Source organism: Corvus hawaiiensis, chromosome 14 (genome assembly GCF_020740725.1).
Source record: "Corvus hawaiiensis isolate bCorHaw1 chromosome 14, bCorHaw1.pri.cur, whole genome shotgun sequence".
Taxonomy (NCBI): Eukaryota; Metazoa; Chordata; class Aves; order Passeriformes; family Corvidae; genus Corvus; species Corvus hawaiiensis.
In genome coordinates this window covers 14,728,933-14,747,365 of record NC_063226.1, presented here as the reverse complement: position 1 = coordinate 14,747,365, position 18,433 = coordinate 14,728,933, and the positions used below count along the sequence as shown (strand labels likewise).

The window sequence follows — 18,433 nt, the reverse complement described above, 5'->3', positions numbered from 1 at the left end:
AACAATTTAATAGGGAAATAGAAAAAAAAAAAGGCAGAAAACACTGGTTCAAACTGTCAGAGTCAGGATACAACCTGACACCCCGGTAGTCAGGGTGGTGGTAGCAGTCCGATAAGATGGTGGCTGCAGTCCTCCTGAAGTGGTGGCTGTGGTTCTGTTGAAGCAGTGATCCTGTAAAAAGGGTCTGCTCTTCCTCAGAAGGTCCAGTGGTGGCTGTGTAGCTCCTGTCCTCTGGGATTCCAGTGGAAAGGGTGTCTCTGGTGTTCGGAATCTCAGATTATATCCAGGATGGAATGCTTGGTTCCTCCTTCTGGGTGGAGCATCTCACAATGGGATGATGAGTCATGAGGCCAGGCATTGATGAGCTCATTAACAGAAGATAGTCCGGATCGAGGAGGCAAGGAAACACTGTCCCACCTGGTTTCAACAGCTCATGAGGATGGTAATAGAATACACTGCAACCCAGGACAGTACTTTAATTACTATTACTGCAACAGTTTGAGCCAGTTTTTCTCTGTGGATTTAAAGGATGGAAAGTTGAGCAGTACTTCTTTTCCAAATTCTAGACTAACCCCCCCAGTCCAAGAAAATGAAATTTCAGAAAGGCTTTGTCTTTCACAAATATGTGAAACTTGCACAAAAAACTGAATAAACAGTCAGAAGGCTACACTGCACTGAGCTACATATTCTGACAGCTACAAAACCCAGTGTGAAAACTGATCGTTGATTCTTCTCTATCCTTTAACCACGTACTCACCCAAGTGAGGATCTTCCCTCTTAACTTTTGCCAGTTCAACTTCAATGGGAGCATTTGACATGTGATTTTTTTAACTGGCTTTTACAAATAAAAGTAGACTGTATAAACTGTTCTCCTCTCATCCACCTGCTCACTGACTTCTTTAAAGATTCCAATAGATTTGTGACAAAAGATGAGTTGACATTTCCTGAATATATAATATTTATAATTGCATGAACTTACTCCACTCTAGGTAGTTTCTATTAGTTTGCCTGGTACGGTTTTCAACATAGTAGAATTATTACCCTAAGAGAAGGAAACATTATGCAAACTTTCTCTTGATTATCACAAAAAGGGACGACTATTGCACATCAATTACCAGCTGGGATCTTGCATAACCCATTACACTGCACTTGAATGTTAGGTGGCTGATTAAAGAGCTTCCAAAATGCTGCACTAGTTAACAAAAAACAATTCTAGCTACTGAAGACAGAATGCAGGAAATCACTCAAGGTAAGAGAATTAGAGAAAGCTTAACATAACATGCATAAGTAAATTAGAATATTTTCTATTTTTTTTATTATCCTATTTTGCTCACTTGCATGGCATGTAGTTTAATAAAATCAGAGGGGTATTAAAAGGACAGGGTGTCTCTGACCTGCAGGCCAAAACGCACCATAGAAACATTCAAACCTATCTTACAGGGTTAGTTCAGGTGTCAAAAGCACTACCTAGGTGTCAGGGAATTCAGTTGGGCAATTTATTCTACCAAATAGAACCCTTCCCCTTTCTTAAGATGACTCAGGTCTTCCACTATAACGATAACTCAGGAATGCAGGGCAGTTTACAATGGAACTATTGTGGGATTTTATCTAATAATGACATATTAATACCTAATTAAGATTTTCTGAAACCTGATATTTGCCCACAGTACAATGTAGGGCACTGAAGAAATACCTGTACTATACCTGAACTGGATGTTATAGGGAATGTTTATCCAGCAAATGTTGGGCAAAGCAGCTGTACATCTGTGTCGCTAAGGCTGTTGACCTGGTAAGTCTGAGCAGAGGGCTGTGTTAATGTAGCTCTGCTGCTTTCAGGACCTGAGCTCTCTCTGCACAGCACCATGTCAGTGTCCTTGAGACCCTCTGTTTATTCTCAGCTCAGGCATGGTTTAAGCACTGTGTGGGCTGCTCACATCACCTGTCTCATTTACTCTAAGGTCCTTCAGACGATGTATTTCTGTAGGCAAGAAGGCAGACCAAGGCTTTAAATCCCACAGTATTAGGCTTCTCCACTTAGACTACCAACTACATTTTTAAGAAAAGCCAAGCTGTGATGTGTATCAGCTGAATGGCAGCCTAATGATGGTTAAACTTATTGTTAGCTTGGGCCAAAAAATGTCAGTGTTCTTGCCTGTCAGCTCCTACCCCCACATTCCCAATCTCTTTGTGTCATGGACTAGCCTAAAGATTTTGACATCCTCTGTCTGAATTCCTGCCATAGAAATTGAACTGTTTGCTTATGTCTTACAACTCCAATACTTACAAAGTAGAAAGCCTTGCTCTATCTCTGCTGCTATACCAACAGAGAACCTTCTGGCCACCAAGTCTGTGAAACCAAAGGCAAGCCTTGCTTCACAAATACAATTTTTTTTTTGGACCAGATAAGATGTGTTTAAGTTCACTTTATAAGGTGTAAGTGCTAGGTTCTCTAGACATCCACAGAATGTGAGATGGGATCTCCCTAACAGGATCCTCTCAAAATCAGATTTGTCTATCTTTACATAGAACCTAAAAGGAAATTTAAAATGAAGGATCTCTATCTGTTGATTTTAATTATTTATATTGACCTTAGTTTAGTTTATATTAATTTTAGTAGCTCTATTAGCAGCTTCTATTTATTGTCTATAGAAGATTAGAAAATCATTCAGCTGCAGTTTTGCCTAAAAGACTAAAAACTGTCCCAGAAAATTTACAATGACATTCTTACGTGCTGTTAACATATTTTCACAATTAAGACTTTTGCCCATGTTTTATATAATTATTTATGTTTGGGAGTATATGCATCACTAACACCAGACTGGGTTCTATGGACCTTCACCTAGCATGTTTCTCATGACTTTATTGTTGTTATACAGCCAATGGAAACGGGCCACAGTAGATACATTTATTGTTGCACCAAAGCTCCCTTGGTATAAATGTCCAGTTTTTAGTCAATGAAAAAGAGACTTTTTTCTAGTTTTTAAAGAAATTGTGCTTCTGGATTCAGTTACTCAGTTTACTTAATTCAGTAAAATTCTGAAATATTTTACAAAGCCACAGAAAGCAGTTGACTTCTGGAGTGCACTGCTGCTGTCCTGTGCCTACATCTGGCTGCACTCCCACCCAATCTATCAAATCATGAACTCAGTGCCCTCTGTAATTCTTATAAAACCTTGTTCTTGCGTGTGAGACAAAGCTTAGGGTTTTCTCAAACAATACATTTCTAGAGTCTTGTTCTTGGTTGTCAGCTTATCAACTGTGAACTCCCTACAATATTTAAAAAACAAGCCAGGACAGTTGCATTGACTCAACAGTGTCAGCACCTTTCGGTCAGGTAATGCTCATAAGGGTAGTCTCTCGTGAAAAAGACACTGCCAAAGGGTCAAATTCTTGCCCTTTCTGGCAAGCCAGAAGGACAGCTCTGTTAGATGCTTAAAAATTTAGAGAAACACATAAATCTTTGGCACTCTTACTTGCTTCTGCTTGCACAGGCAGGCTCTAACACCCTTTATCCCCTTCAAATGAAATCCTAAATGCATGGGATCACACATAAATGAAAGCCACTTACCAAAACATGTATCTTTCCTTTTTACAATTCTAAATATCTAAGTCTAATATCTAAGCGTCATTTCATCTTAATCTTTTCATGATCGTTACATATGCAGAAACATTCCAATTTGTACAGACAGATCATAACTAATTGTTTTAGCATTCTATAGATTCAACAGCAAACCCCAAAATGTACCAACTGCTATGGAAATAAAGTGCACCAACTTTTGCATAAGACTTTAGACAAGCAAGTTCAGACTTCATATAAGCAAACATCCATGGGTGTAAGAAGTTTTAGAAGATGCTTGTGAAACATACAGTTCTTATCAGAGATTTAACAGGGTAGGTTTTCCTACTATATTGGAATCAAAAAGTTAGTCTTTGTCACCTATTCTTCAGTTTTGGAATAAATTGATATCTGACTTTCAGCAAAGCAGCTTTAGACATCACCAGCTTTCAGTGCTTTGATATCCTAACCAGTTGGAGCTTGTCAAACTTTTAGAAATATTTCCTGTAACATTAATCAAGAAATCATTTCACAAATACGATCCTACAAAAAGCACACACTATCATATTTGAGTGAAGGCACCAAAGTTCAGAGATAAGGCAGGTGACAAACTGACAGAAACACCCAGTTTCAAGATACAAAACTTTTAATGCAATATAAATTGCAAAGTATTTCCTGTTTCTATTAAGTGATCTTACTTTCCACAAAGCTGCTCTAGATTTATTATGCAGCTAAGAATGAGTGTCAGAAGGAAGTTATTCATACTAGAAGTAAATTCTTTGCAATGAAAGCACAACTTTCCCTCCCTTTTTGCTCTGAAAGTGTAAGACAGAATTCTCTTTCCAATCCTTGCAGACAGAAAATGAGCATGCAGAAGGACATGACTCCACCCTAGCCTCCAGTTCAGGCTGTACCCACTCCCAAAACAGCAGTGCTTGTTTGCCATGCAGCAGTTCACTCCCAGCAGCTCTAGTGGAGGACTGTAGACACAAGCAGAGAACTTTAATAACTCTGTGAGTAGCAAAAATATTTATATTTATAATTAGATTTTAAAAAATCAAGCATGTTTACCTAAGAAATGTAATAGTTGTTTACAAGAACTTTGAGAATGAATACAATTAAACACATATTTTAGCTTGCCCATGCAAATATGAGCAGCCTTCAGCAGTTGTCTTTGTTTTCTGTACTTATTCATTACTCCAACATGTAATTATTTTAAAAATATCACAATGACATGATGTTGTTGCAGAATATTATCTGGTATTCATTGAAAATGAATCTCTGTCAGCTCTCCCATGAAATAGAAGAAATAAGACTTTCTATGAATAAACCCCACCCAAAGTAACATTTCTTCTACTATATAGCAAGTTCCTTCACTCCAAAAATTTGGGACCACTTTAAAACCTCTCTAAAAATACCTTATTTCTTTTTCCACACAAGAGGCAAAGATAGTTTAAGTGATTTAAGCATGAATAGAATCCAGCCACTCATTATCAACATTATATTACACGACCATTCCAGAAAACACCAAAGCCATCAGGAAGTGATCTGTAATTGCAAATATATTTGTCATACTATTCCCCAAAGATATTATGAAACACTGATCTGTTTTTTAAATCTTCAGATTTATGATAATCATGTGAACCTCATTAATGACATTTAAAATCTTATTGCCACAAACAGGCAAACTACTTTGCAGACCTTGTAACTATCCATTACAGTCTCTTTTGGCTCCTAATCTAAAAAGAAGTGCATCACTGGTTCATAAATGGGGTAATTTCCAGAGACAGCAGCTTTCTGGATGCTTTCACAGCATTTGGAGTCTCGTGTAACTAAAAGACAAATTCCTCCCAAGTGAGTGCTTTTCTGACCTAGACACACCGGCATGGCCGAAAGTCTTGTGGACCCAATAAAACGGCATTTACTCGACAACGACTGAAAAGGTGTTTTTAAGACAGAGAAATGCAATGAAACGGCAGAGGATGTGTTTCTCAGCTGAGTAGGATTTCTGGATGAAGATAAAAGGGTTTTGATTTAATAACAGCAAAACAAACAGGAATGGAGGAAAAGATTTTATATCGAAAATTTCCATGCAATTTTTATTTTCCCAAGTTTCAGAAATTAACTTTCCCTTTTATCTTCAGCAATGTCAATGTTAAATTAATCTCTCTGTTTTTTTGGGTGTGAAAGATTACGTTGATAGCTACATCAATGACAGAGTGAACCATCAACAGAAATGAAATCTTGTGGATTCCAAAGAAGCTTTGGAAAAACAAGAAAAATCAAATTCAATCTAATAAAAGCAATTATAATTTTGGGACTACAATGTGGTTCTTAAAGTGTGTATCAACAAAGGTGAATTTTACATCACACCCTAGTTGTCAGATTTGGAAGAAATTTTAATTCAGAAATATGCAATTTCATAAGTGCAGTGATTATACTCTCCTTGTAAAGGTCTGTCTTTCTTGTATTAGTATTGACTAATGGACTAACAGACTTTAAATAATTTTTTGATTGATTTTGTACAAGTGCTATCAAATTTTTGTCAACACTGCCATTACTGTCCTTTTATCCTTATCTTCCCATCTCAGTTTTCTATAATTCCTTATTTGCAGCTCATTTGAAGCATAATTTTGGGGGTTTATATTTGCATTGTAGATGTGATACAGTGAACGTTTACTTATTTAAAAAAAATTTTATAAATTTTCCTCTAAATGTTTTTTTTACAAGTAAAAAAGTCTATGAGCAACAAAGAGATCAGCAGACAGGGAAACTGTGATGATGACCATATTCTCCTACTGACTTATGCTGAAGATGAAAGGAAAGGTATCAAGCCATTAATAAAACCTAAAGTATATTTACATTACTTTAATACTGTATCCCACTGTCAAACTTTGCACATTTCCTATTGTTGTTATGGGAAGACAGACAAAAATTCAAGACAAAAAGCTTTCCTAAATGAAAAGCCACAGACCATGGATCCAAATTTAACCTAACCACCAAGTGAATCTAGGATCCAATTCCAACAGCAAAATGTTTCCTTAACACCAGAGCAGGCACGACTGCAGGACTGACTCAGCGATAATCATCAAACCTACCCAACCACGGACATCCTTTCTCATAATAAGATGAATTTTTGTTACACATCTTCCATTCAAGTACAGACTAGGCCCAACTCTGCTCGGTCTCTGAGATATTACATGATCCTTCCTCAAGCAAAAAAAGCATTTAAACTAACATCCTTTCTTAATATTAAAGTGTTGAACATGTTACCTCTTGCTAATTTTGTGACTCAAAGAACAAGACATTGCTCATTTCTGAAGTTTTGTTAGATTTGTGTACTTTTTCCACCGTTGCAGCAATTGCAGCTGGTATGAAATGAGACACTAAATGAGACTACTACTATAAGAATCTTTTTCAATACCTATATGTATATTAATTACAGAGATGTAGTAGTATATGTGTAAGAAACCAAATTATTACCTCAAGCCCTATAATATACTCAATGCTACCACTGATTATCTAATGACTAAATCTATTAATTTAGATATCCATAATTTATGTTTATAAGTTGTATATGAATGCTCTTTTGCATTCTGAAATACTCGCTCCCTAGTGAAGGTGCCTTGTGCATGGATATTGGGCATTACTACACAGACCCACCGGCAGAGCTGAACTCCTGTTAGACTGAGGTAAAGCAGCTCTGGAAAACAAAGTCACAAACCACTCATCCATTTCAGAAGAGATTCTGGCTCCACTTGTACTAATATTTACCCTTAAGATAGCAGCATAAAGATAAGAGGACCATCAATTTGTAACACAAAGAGAATTGTCAAATAACATAGGATTAATGTTACTGTTTAGTTATTTATTTATTTGATCTTAGAATGCGAAGGAATAATTGATGGTGGCTAAAATATGTTTGGAACAGGCAAACTACTAAAGATCTCCCTTACCTCTTCCCTACGCATTCTAATGCCACCAATTCCCATTTAATTCTTTCAGTTCCATTCTTTCTACTAGGCAAATGACTGACTGCTCCCACTCTCTTTGTGTGGCACGCTTAATTGGTAAGAAAATATTTTTGCCTTCCTTCTTTCATCCTTATTTTCCCTTAAATTCTCAGGTTCCACTTTGATAGTCTTCCAGAGATTTTAAACTACCCTGTGTATCAGTGACACTTTGCTGCTAAATAGGGTTAACAAGGTCATTTTGACAGGACCAGAAGTAATGTTTGTTTTGAAACTGAGTGCTCTGTTTAAATCTGTTTATTTGTGCACTAAGTCAAGGCACTTTGAGCTGTCATGATGACTCAGAGCAAAGCTGCAAAGTCTCAGTTCTACAAAGAGATTAGTCACTTTGTTTTTTTGCACTGAGCTGCTCTGAGTCAGCTGTAAATTGTTGCACATCGAGTACCTGGGTACAACTTCAAATGGTACAGTTAACTTCAGTGCAAATTCCTGAAAGAAAAGCAGTCTCTCTGTACCTGAGCAAATGATTGACTAGGTCTACCTTCTCCAATATAGAACTGGGTTTGACAATGAAAGAAATTAGAACTGTGAGAATATTGATTTACATTTTTTCCCTTAGCCAAGGAGAAATTTCAGGGTTAGCAGGCTGAGTTTACTAAACTCCGAGTATACGAAACAATCAGTTGAGCTGTGCTCTTAATTCATTAAATATGTCAGAGATTAAAAATCTAGACATCAAAAGGTTTACTTTTTTTGGTCTTAATCTATAAATGTAAACTATAAACTTAATAAATACACTAACCCAAAGTGTCTCCCTAGACAGGAATACAATCCTGATGCTTTTTGGAGAAAAAACCCACAAGAGACATCATAGAAGAAACTGTAATATTTCTCTGAACCACTCAGCTCTATTAATGTTTTCACATGGGTCCGAAGAGAAGGATGTAAAAATAATGTGAAGGCTAGGAGTGGTGAACTTTTTGAGAAGGAGGATGACCCAATCTACTTGTCAGTTATGACAAATTAGTGTTGCATTAAGGACATTTTGAGTTATCTCCACCTGTATGAGGCCTGCATTTGTTCCCCTCTCCTGACAGCATAGTTACCTTCCCATAAAGGCTGTCCTTACTAGTTTTTCTTTTCTTCAAACCATTTGAGTCATGCTGCTCTTTTACTTGGCATTCAGAAGGCCCTAGCACACCTTCTATTCATTGTGCAGTAAAGAACAAGCAAATGCTCCCATCTTGATTCAAACTAAAATAATAATGTCACTAAAAGATTTTCAGGAGAAATGTTGTGTTATTTACTTTTATTTCATTTATTTTCTAGAGAAAGTACTATGGCCAGTGCTCCTCAAATGAGCAATCACTGTATGGAGGAATCCCATCAAATACAACTTTTCCTGCACACTTACTCACCACCTGCTTTGAGTCTGACTTATTTAAAACCTGCCATCTACTTATTATTAAACTAACAATAGGTATTTAAATATGCAAATAAGAATAAACATACGAGTATTATCTGTTGCACTCATTCATTCTTTAATGTTATTTATGTCATTTACATATATACCCTTGATTTTGTTCTGTAACTACTCATACAAATAGTAATGAATTCTATAAACTTTTTTGGAATGTAATTTGTTAAACAGTATGAAAGACAGCTTGATTATATCATACTATGCTTTTCTATTGAAGGGATTAGCATCCAATGTCATGTCCTCTTTGCAAGATTCAAAAATAATTGAGGTTTGGAACATGAACACTTTAGAATATAATTAAGAGAGCACTAGTAGGATGTTAGTAAGGATTTTGAAATGTTCTGCACACTGTTCCTTTATACACTGCCTGCAGATGAGAACGCATTGCTATGAAATGAAGTGATACAAATGCATACCCTGCACATTTTATCTTCAGGAGTCTTAAGATAGTTTTGGAAAGATTTTTATTAAAATTAATGAAAAGGTACTTTATTTCAAAATGTATCAAATGTCCTATCAAATGAAAAATAGAGATGTAAGCCTGTTCTAATCTACTATGAAATATAATTTAGAGACTCACTGTTCCTGTATTATTATTATTTATTTTTTATGTCTGGTAATTATGCTAAGTATTATGCTAAATATGCTAAATATTAAGGTCATTATGTTGCATATTGTACAAATACACAGGAATAACACTGAACTGACAACAGTTCTAAGTAACAGAATGTTCTATTACTGAAAACACAGTAGTAAGGGAAGTCCTGAAAAGCATTAAGTGATTGATTCTGCCCTGATACAACATATTCACACACACTCTTTCCCCTACTCACTCCCATCGAGCCACAGTTATAGGGGAAAATTACCCCATTGTCCAAGACGCATCAGTACCAAGAAGCATTGATTTAGTCTATACTGACATATTAAAAAAAAGTATAATCTAAAATAAATAATATAAATGATGTCACAGCTACTTAGAAAGGCAGTATAGATAATGTCTTTTCCCAGGGCTCCACAAAACTGTGATTAATCCCATGGAAGCAGACAAACCTTTGTTCACTGGTCTCATTCTATGCTAGTCATAAGGATAGATGAGATCAGATTCATCAGTCTTACTTCTACACCATAAGGGTGTATCTTATAGAGTTAATGTTGGCTTCCTAAAAAATACTGGCACATTATAATTTTTACAATTATGATAACTCATTAATCAATCTATTCTTAATTTTGTGAAAAAGTGATGGAAAGTAAAGTTTGCCAAGCATAAAAGATTAGCAAGAATGACAACTGAGTATCAGGAGACAGCAAACAGTCAGCAATAATCTCCTGTCCTTTAAATTTATTGTAATATGATTTTTCTCCTGGCTTTACTATAAATTAGTTTCTTTCATAAAAAGCTTTAGTTGCTGTGAAAACTACTTGTGAATCTGCGAAAGCTCTTTCTGAAGAACAAATGTAGGTGCAAGGATCATCAAGAATGGAATTTCAAGTTACATACTTAAAATCAGATTGCACAATCTATATCTGTGCTGGTGAGCACCTACTCACCCAAGCTGTCCTACAGGCTAAACTGAGCAAATTGGTATTTCCTCGTGCATTTCCTCCTGTATTGACAGGGCCATAATTTGGCCTTTAAGTAAATGGTTCAGGTAAAATCCTCTGAAATTTTCACAATACAAGTATAGATGTTTAACACTGAACCTATTTCAACACACACTATCCTATCTACTATAGATTCTCCTTCTTCATAAATCAAGAAAGAAAAAAAATGCTATTCACTGCCAGGCTCCACGAAGAATTACTCTTGCTACCAAATTAGGAATTCTCAGTGCTTGATTGCCAGTTGGCTACCAAAATCATTAACCTCTTTAGACATCAAGAACAATGGACCTTTGCATTGCTAGCTGATCTAATATTAACAAATGAGTACTTCAATCTCAATTGTATTTACAGGTAAATCACTGTTCATCTGCAAAATCTGCTGCCTGAATCTGCTAGAAGTCATTGCAGCTGGTTGGCTGATTATTTGATTATGCTACTCCTAAATTCTTAAATTTATCTGACAGAAAGTGTATTTTTGTTGGTTTGCATGTGAGTGCAACTCATTTGCTTTAAAAAATGCATAAGAACTCAGATTTGTCTAATCATATTCTATTTGGTGATTATCGCCAAGTCTGCCTGCAATCAAACTTGAACAGTCCTTTGCAAGTCACATATGCGTTGCTGATATCTTCTCTCATTGTGACAGATTTGCTTCCCATAGGATGAAAAGTGAGTGCCCATGGATCAAGCATTAGTTTCAGAGCTGACAGGTGGGTAGAATGTCTCATCTACCTACACATGAGCAGAGAAACAATACTCCAGATATCTGATGGGTACAGAGGAAGCATGGAAATAGTAAAGCATTCCTGCATTCTACGCCACCCTTCCTGAAAGCTGTGCTAAGGGCACTACATTAATGAGCCAGCCTCGAAGAGACATTATTTCCTTCCATGAACAAGTGGAGAAGTGGGGGGAATTTGGGTCAGAAGCAAACATAATCGTCATTCTACTCCCTTTTGTGTCAGCACAGGGAGCTGGCTGGACATGAAGAAAGGAACGTGCTCCATCTGGCAGGGTCTGATGGCACACTCCCCGTTTGTGCAATGCTACAGCTCAGGGGAAATATGATTCAGAGGCTACCTCTGAGTCACAGCTTCTCACTGAGCTGCTCTGAACGGGCATGGCCACGTTTTGTCCTGTCCTGGAACAGATCTGGCTCACCCTGTGTTCTCAGGTGTGTCAGCAAGCACTGACTTTGTGAGGGGCACCAAAACACTGGGCACCAATTCCCTTTGCAATAATTAAACTAGACTCATACATACTAACAAAAAGGCAACCACTCTGCTAATGATGTCAAACAGTAAAGCAGAGCATTTCGTATGTGTGTTGTCCGACATGTCTGTACTGTCATGCTACACATTTAAGACCGATAGAGGTTTTTTCACCGCACCTTTGGAAGCGGAAACTGCAGATTCTCTGGAGCTCACTGCATTCTCACAGCCAGGGGCACTCCCTGGAGCTCACTCCGGGAGAGCCAAGCGGGGCGCGCCGTCCGTCCGTCCGTCCGTCCGTCCGTTCCCCCGTGGGTCCGGAGGCGCTCCCGCCATCGCCCTCCCAACGGCATGGGCACAAAGCTACGTCCTCGGCACTCGCCAGAACGGGCGTGGCCCCTCGGAGAGAGCTGCCATGGGAACACGCCGCCGCCCAGGTGCCAGAGCCTGTCCCAGGGAGCGGGGGGAAGAGCGGGGACAGCGGAGCGAGCGGCGGCCGAGGAGAACGATCCGCTCACACTGGTGGCAGCGCCGTGAGCGGAGGGAGAAAGGTTAAGGAGCGTCAGGGAGTTCCAGAAAGAGACTGATGGAACCAAGCTTTGCCCTCCCTGAGATGGAAACAGGGACGACCACCAGAGAAAACCCATAATCACGCTTTTCCTTCCTTCTTAAATACATTATCCCTGAGGGGCTAGCACCGCGTAGGCTGGCATTGGCTATACTGGACATGGGGGAAACTTCTGGCAGCTCCTCACAGAAGCCACCCATGTAGCCCCGACAACCAGCTACCCAAACCTTGCCACCCAAAGCCAACATATTCCATCCCTCACCTCTGGGTACCATATATTTAAGAATTATCATTAAAATACACATTCATCACAAACTTCACTTACACCAACCAAAAGAATTCCCCGCACCAAAATCAAAATAACATCAACAAAAGTTACCCACAGTACTTCCCTCATTCCTTCACCACAATTACGACCACCAAAATGCTCCACAATCATTGCGCTTTTCCCTCTCTAGCATTGTTCATCCATATTTTGCCCATTAACTTTTCCTCTGTCCTTATCTCAAATTCCTCATGTCCCCCGTTTGGGCATCAAAAAGGCCTTTTTTTTTGGTGGGGGAAGACGAAATTAACCCACTGCCTGGTGTTGCTACAGATTGCTACAAGTACTATAAAGCCTGTTGACACAGTGTGTCGGCCCAGTCTTTTGTAGCAGTGACCGGCACAGTGCCGTCCCTGGCAGTCGCACCGCCACAACCGGCTCAGTTCCAGTCAGAGCAGTGACCCTCATCTCTGCCTGTGGCACCTGCAGCGGCATTGCCTGGAAATCTGACTCCATCACCAACCAACCACCGGGCAATCAGCACCTAGCACAGACTCACTTCTCCAAGCCATATCCAATCTTTCTCTGAACACAGTCTCAGATTTTTCTTACTCAAGCAGTGAGGATGGATTCTAGGATTCATCAAACCTGTGCATAAGGCTGAATGTTCTCATTTATAAACTGTCTAGAGGGCATTTACTTCCACTAATAATTTTTCAAAATCAAAGAATTAAACACACAGGCTAATTGATATAAAACACCTTTTGGTAGATATTATGTACTGCAAAGAAGGTAACAGGAAACGTTCATTTGCAATCAGTTTGGAAAAAAAAAGCTCTTAATTTATGAAAACAGTCCTGTCTGCTCATTACCATGAATAGTTAAAAACTGATATTAATTATACCATTTTTATTTCCAGTTACATAAATGGGTATCTTCAATTTCTGTTCCACTCTGCCATTCTCCCAAGACAATCTGTGAAAATAGTGAATAAGAGTCTGGTTGCTTTAGTAGTTTCCCTATCTTAATGACCTGGACATACAGCTAAAACTGTGTATCACAAAAGGGCACATTTATGTTTCTTTCACTAGCAGAGCTGCATAATATCTCACATAATCCTAAATCTATATAACCCAAACAGCAACTATGCATCAATAGGAAAACAAACAGGCAGAATAATCTTACTATTCATTCACGATCCAGTGAGAAAACGTTGTGCAAATGTGAGCGTATGCCTTTGAAAAACAGCATTCTGTGGCTCTTTTCACTGCATGGTGACACCATCCCCAATTACACAAAACAGTAAAGAAACCAAGCGTCTGGGTATTTCTGTAGACAATTATGTGATAGAATTAGATAGATGGTGAAAGGAGTATAATGGAACAAGTAAACAACCAAATCCTCATTATCAGAGAGGTGCTGAGCACCCGAAGCTCCCTTTTAATTAAACTGGGAACTCTTTTAATATGTCTGCCTTTAATCTTTGTGCCTGAAAATCTTAATTTCAAATCTAAACATTTTCATAAGTGAGCATCATCACAATTGCTGTGAAGGTTCTGGCATCTTATTTCAACACAGCAAGGAAGGCATGGATGAGAGAAATAAGGCCCCATGAAGCTCCTGCCTGGAAATGCACATGTAGAGGACTCTTGGCACACAGTGGGTTCTACACAACTGTAGGGATGAAGGAAGCCCTCAGGTTGGCTTTAAAATAATTTTATATAACCCTTGATACCAAAATGTGTGAGGTTCCTTGTCATTAACAGATTTTATCTCTAAAAACACTCTTTTGAGAAAGGGAAGAATTCTTATTTCTATTAAATGACCAAGGGATTGAAAAAAAGGTAGAGGGAGAGATTTGCCTAAGGAAGTAGGGCAAGCCTGCTACAAACTGAAGTGACAACTTAGAATTCCCTATCTGTACCTTAAACAGAGGGTATTACTGTCCTCTGGGTCTTGGTTAAGAAATGTCACAAAAATTTCATTTTCTTATTCCACTGACATACAATGGACAGGGAAGTTTCCCCATCTGCAGAATAACCCAGGCTAACTGGTTAATTTAAAACCACTGTTCTATTTGATTTTGTGAGCTAACTTTGCCTCTTGTAAAAATCACAGTAAGACCTACTATGAAAACAGAACTGCTAAAAAGTTAATGAGAGCAGGCTACTTTGGAGATGTAAAGTTAAAATGAGGGAAGAGTTTCGGCCATAAATACACATTCTGAACAATTACATTAATTTATTTTGAATAAATGTATAAAAATATATGATTAGTGAAAATGTAACACATACAATTAAAACCTGTGATTCTTACCTTTCACTTAGCATCCTTTGGTTGCTAAATACTTATGGGAAATTTTTATTCTAAACTTCTACAGACATAATTTCTCCAGTTCCTTTTCTTTTATGAACATGTCACAAGTAAGACTGAGCCAGGATTGTGTTTTACTACTCAACAAAACTGACTTCCTTTCTGGTTTTTATTGGGTAATTACTCCTGTAGATGTAACTGAGGATGGGCATAATATAGGCTATTCTAACTAGAAGAAATGAGCACTAAGTCATGCAACATCACATCCAAAACCATTTACCTCTTATATCTTAACTAAATTAACAATATCACTCCTTGTGGAATTTCAGAGATACTTACAGGAACTCATTCCTTGTTCCTCAGTACTTCAGCCATAGATGACATATTTGGCCCTCCATTTGGCTCAACAATATGATTACCAATAGCTTAATTGCTTTATATTACCGACATTATAGCCACTTGTGGAAACGATAATGAAAGAAATGGTTCACATTTCTGGCCTTTTACAGTGCCTGCCTCATGCAGACACTTGGTAGAGCAGAAAGAGCAAATACATGAAACACAAAGCAAACATACCTCCAGCTCTAAGAACTACAGGTTCTTCAAGTCTGGTGAAGATCAAGAGACATGTGGAGGGGATCTTGACTTCTCTTTAGTTTCTGAAAGACAATGCACCCACAGTCAAGGAAACATTTCATACACAGGTTATGTTGGTTTCTGTAAGTAAAAATGAAGAATATAAAGCTGATTCTATATAAAAACTGGGGCACTGACTTTACAGAGCAAATTATGGCTATGCGCCAGACAAGTAGCCAGAGAAATGGTAAGACAAAAACCTACAAAAGTGTGTGAAAGTTATAATCATTTGTGACAAAAAAGGCAGTAAAATCAGATCCATCCCCACATCCCGACAATTATTTCAGTAATGAAGGGTATCATACACTAACAGGTATACTTAAATGTTTTATATAAGCTACAAAAATTAAAAATCATTACTACAGGAAATCAGTAATTTTGATTCCACAACTGCACAAAAGACTCTAAACAATACTTATTCAAAGAGAGAGAAAACAAATAGTTGTTCTTCCTACTAATGAAAGTTGAGAAAGAGTATGCAAATTATAGATTAGCTTGTACTTTCGGGAAGTATTTTTTTAATAGTCACATAGAAAAACATGAACAAATTAAGTTTTCAGGAATGATAAGCACTCCTTTTAAGCCAGAGAGAGCCCAGTGGAAAAATCTAATTCTATTAGTTTTGTTTTTGCAGGTCCCTGCTGGTCTGATCACAGGTGTCCACCACCCCAAAATTCTGCATGACTGAATTATGCATACATTGCTTTCTCAGCTCCCTAGCAAAAACACTGTAAGTGCAATGTAAGAGCAAAGGACTTTAAAAGAGACCAGAAAACTGTGATACATTTCTTCTTACAGGGACAGCTTATTCATAGTTACTGTCAAGCAAGCCCAGGGGTTGATGACTAAAAAAAAACATTAACAAAAAAGAGAATCCAAGCCCTTTCTTTCAAAAGTTTTCCTTTCTTCCTCCCACATATATCCTTCAGCAATCAGCCAGAATAAGCATGCAATGAACAAAGTTCACCTTGCTCTATACATTTAAAACCACTCTAAATTTTCATGTAAGAGTATAGAATGAAATCCAAACAATTATGGAAATCTCAGCCTCACCCAACTGATGGACCAGGTAGAAAATAATGAAAAATAAAAGGAATTAATCTTCAGAAACCAGTTTAATTCTACTAAGGGCTATCAACAATATAATGCAACAATATAATTGTATAGCTAATTCATGACATCATTAACTAATGGGGATTTCAGTTGCGTATTTTTGTGCCAACATGTCTGAATGGCTTTAAAAACTAAATTTAATCTCAGTTTTCTAGTGTTTATGATTCTTGTTTTGGGAATAATTACATTTCTGCAGTTACAACTTATTTACTGTATTGCCATAACACTTAGGAGCTCTAATCATGTACAAGAATATACTGTGTTAGATGCTCTAAAAACATAAACCAAAAAGAGTGCAGCTTAAACATGTTGTGAGCAAGCAGTGAACAAACAGAGAATAGAGAAGTATGAAAAAAAAAGTGACATTAACAATCAACATGGCAAGTACAAGGTTTGGCACACCAGCTTCCAAGCCGAGTTACTGGAGACTTCAAAAAATATCTTTTCCCACACCTGAGAGGCAGAATGAAAGAAAACATAGAGCTATTTATCCAAAACCAAAACAAGTGGGTGGTGGAAGTTGGTGTCAGGGATTGTTGAGAGTTGTCATCTCATAATGAATCATAGGTGAGGTAGTCCAAGAATGACCTTGAAAGCAAATCAAGACAGAAAGTAAAGAGACGTGTGGTCAAAATTACTGGCTAGGGAAATGATCTTTGCAGTTGTATTACGGGAAAAGGATTATTTTTACACTTGACATGACTGGTACACACAAACTCCTAACTCAAATAAAACATACCTTTGCCAGGGACACTTTTATTAAGAATGAGAAGGCACCAGGAACAGCATCAGTGGCCAACACCCTGCCCTGCCCTGCAGTTCAAGCACCCCCACAGGAGCACAGGAACATGCCTTGGGTTCTCGGCTGCCACCACCAACTTGGACAGTGTCCTCTGTGAGGACATGGGTGAGCTGGCAGAAGGAGGAATTAATTACGAGAGGAAGAAAGTGTTGGGGAGGTGGGTAGAGGCCTGAAAGTGGCTCCACACCCTCCAACATTGCCTCTGAAATGGTGGGGCAGCCGTACATGTGATAACATCCAGCGCTGTAGTCTATCAATACAATTAATCTAGATGGAGCGGAGATTTTTATGGCACACAAGTGCTCATCAACTGTGAAACAGAACGAATTTGCTCTTCACTCATCGTATTTTGATCTAAAACCTACGAATTGTGTCAGTGGCCTGCTCGGATCCCACAGGCAAAGGATTGCACAGCAGTCACAGGAGTAACGTGGACGGTCACCCCACCAAACCCCACTGCGACTGGCACCGGGCCATCCCGAACCCGTGACAAGGGTGCAGTGACACAGCAGTGTATCGAAAATAAACAACCCACTGCATGTCAACATCATCGCGCTGCCTCTGCCAGCACAGGAAGTGGGGGATGAGGGGGCAGTGAAGGTGTCTCTGGGGGCTGTGAGGGTTCTGAAGACGCTATGAGAGAATCTGTGGGGGCTGTGCGGACTTTGAGGGGCTCTGGAAGCTATGAAAGAGTCTGTGGGTACTGTTAAGAGCTCTAAAGGCTGAGAAGATGTTTGGGGTCTGTGACGGCGAGAGAGGCGGAGCCCCGGGGTTAGACATGGCGCCCTGTGGGGGGGTCACGCGCAGCCCCGCTGCCGCCACCCCCCGCGCGCGCACGCCTCCGCACCCGACCCCAGCGGCCGCTCGCGCGCTGCCGGGTTGTTTACTTCCTCCGCGGCGCGCGCTCCGCCCCCCC

The 18,433-nt window shown here is 38.8% G+C and overlaps 1 long non-coding RNA gene across 2 annotated transcripts; it reads right to left on the bottom strand.

The window, feature by feature from the left end:
* Positions 1–399: 399 nt before the first annotated feature.
* Positions 400–18,329, bottom strand: LOC125333144. 2 transcript variants are annotated; one of them, XR_007206780.1, is made up of 3 exons: positions 17,169–18,329; positions 15,543–15,625; positions 400–514 (listed from the first exon to the last, which is right to left on the bottom strand). It is a non-coding gene; the product is annotated as an uncharacterized LOC125333144 (long non-coding RNA). The 2 variants fall into 2 exon arrangements; XR_007206781.1 differs by having other exon boundaries at positions 412–455.
* Positions 18,330–18,433: the final 104 nt, after the last annotated feature.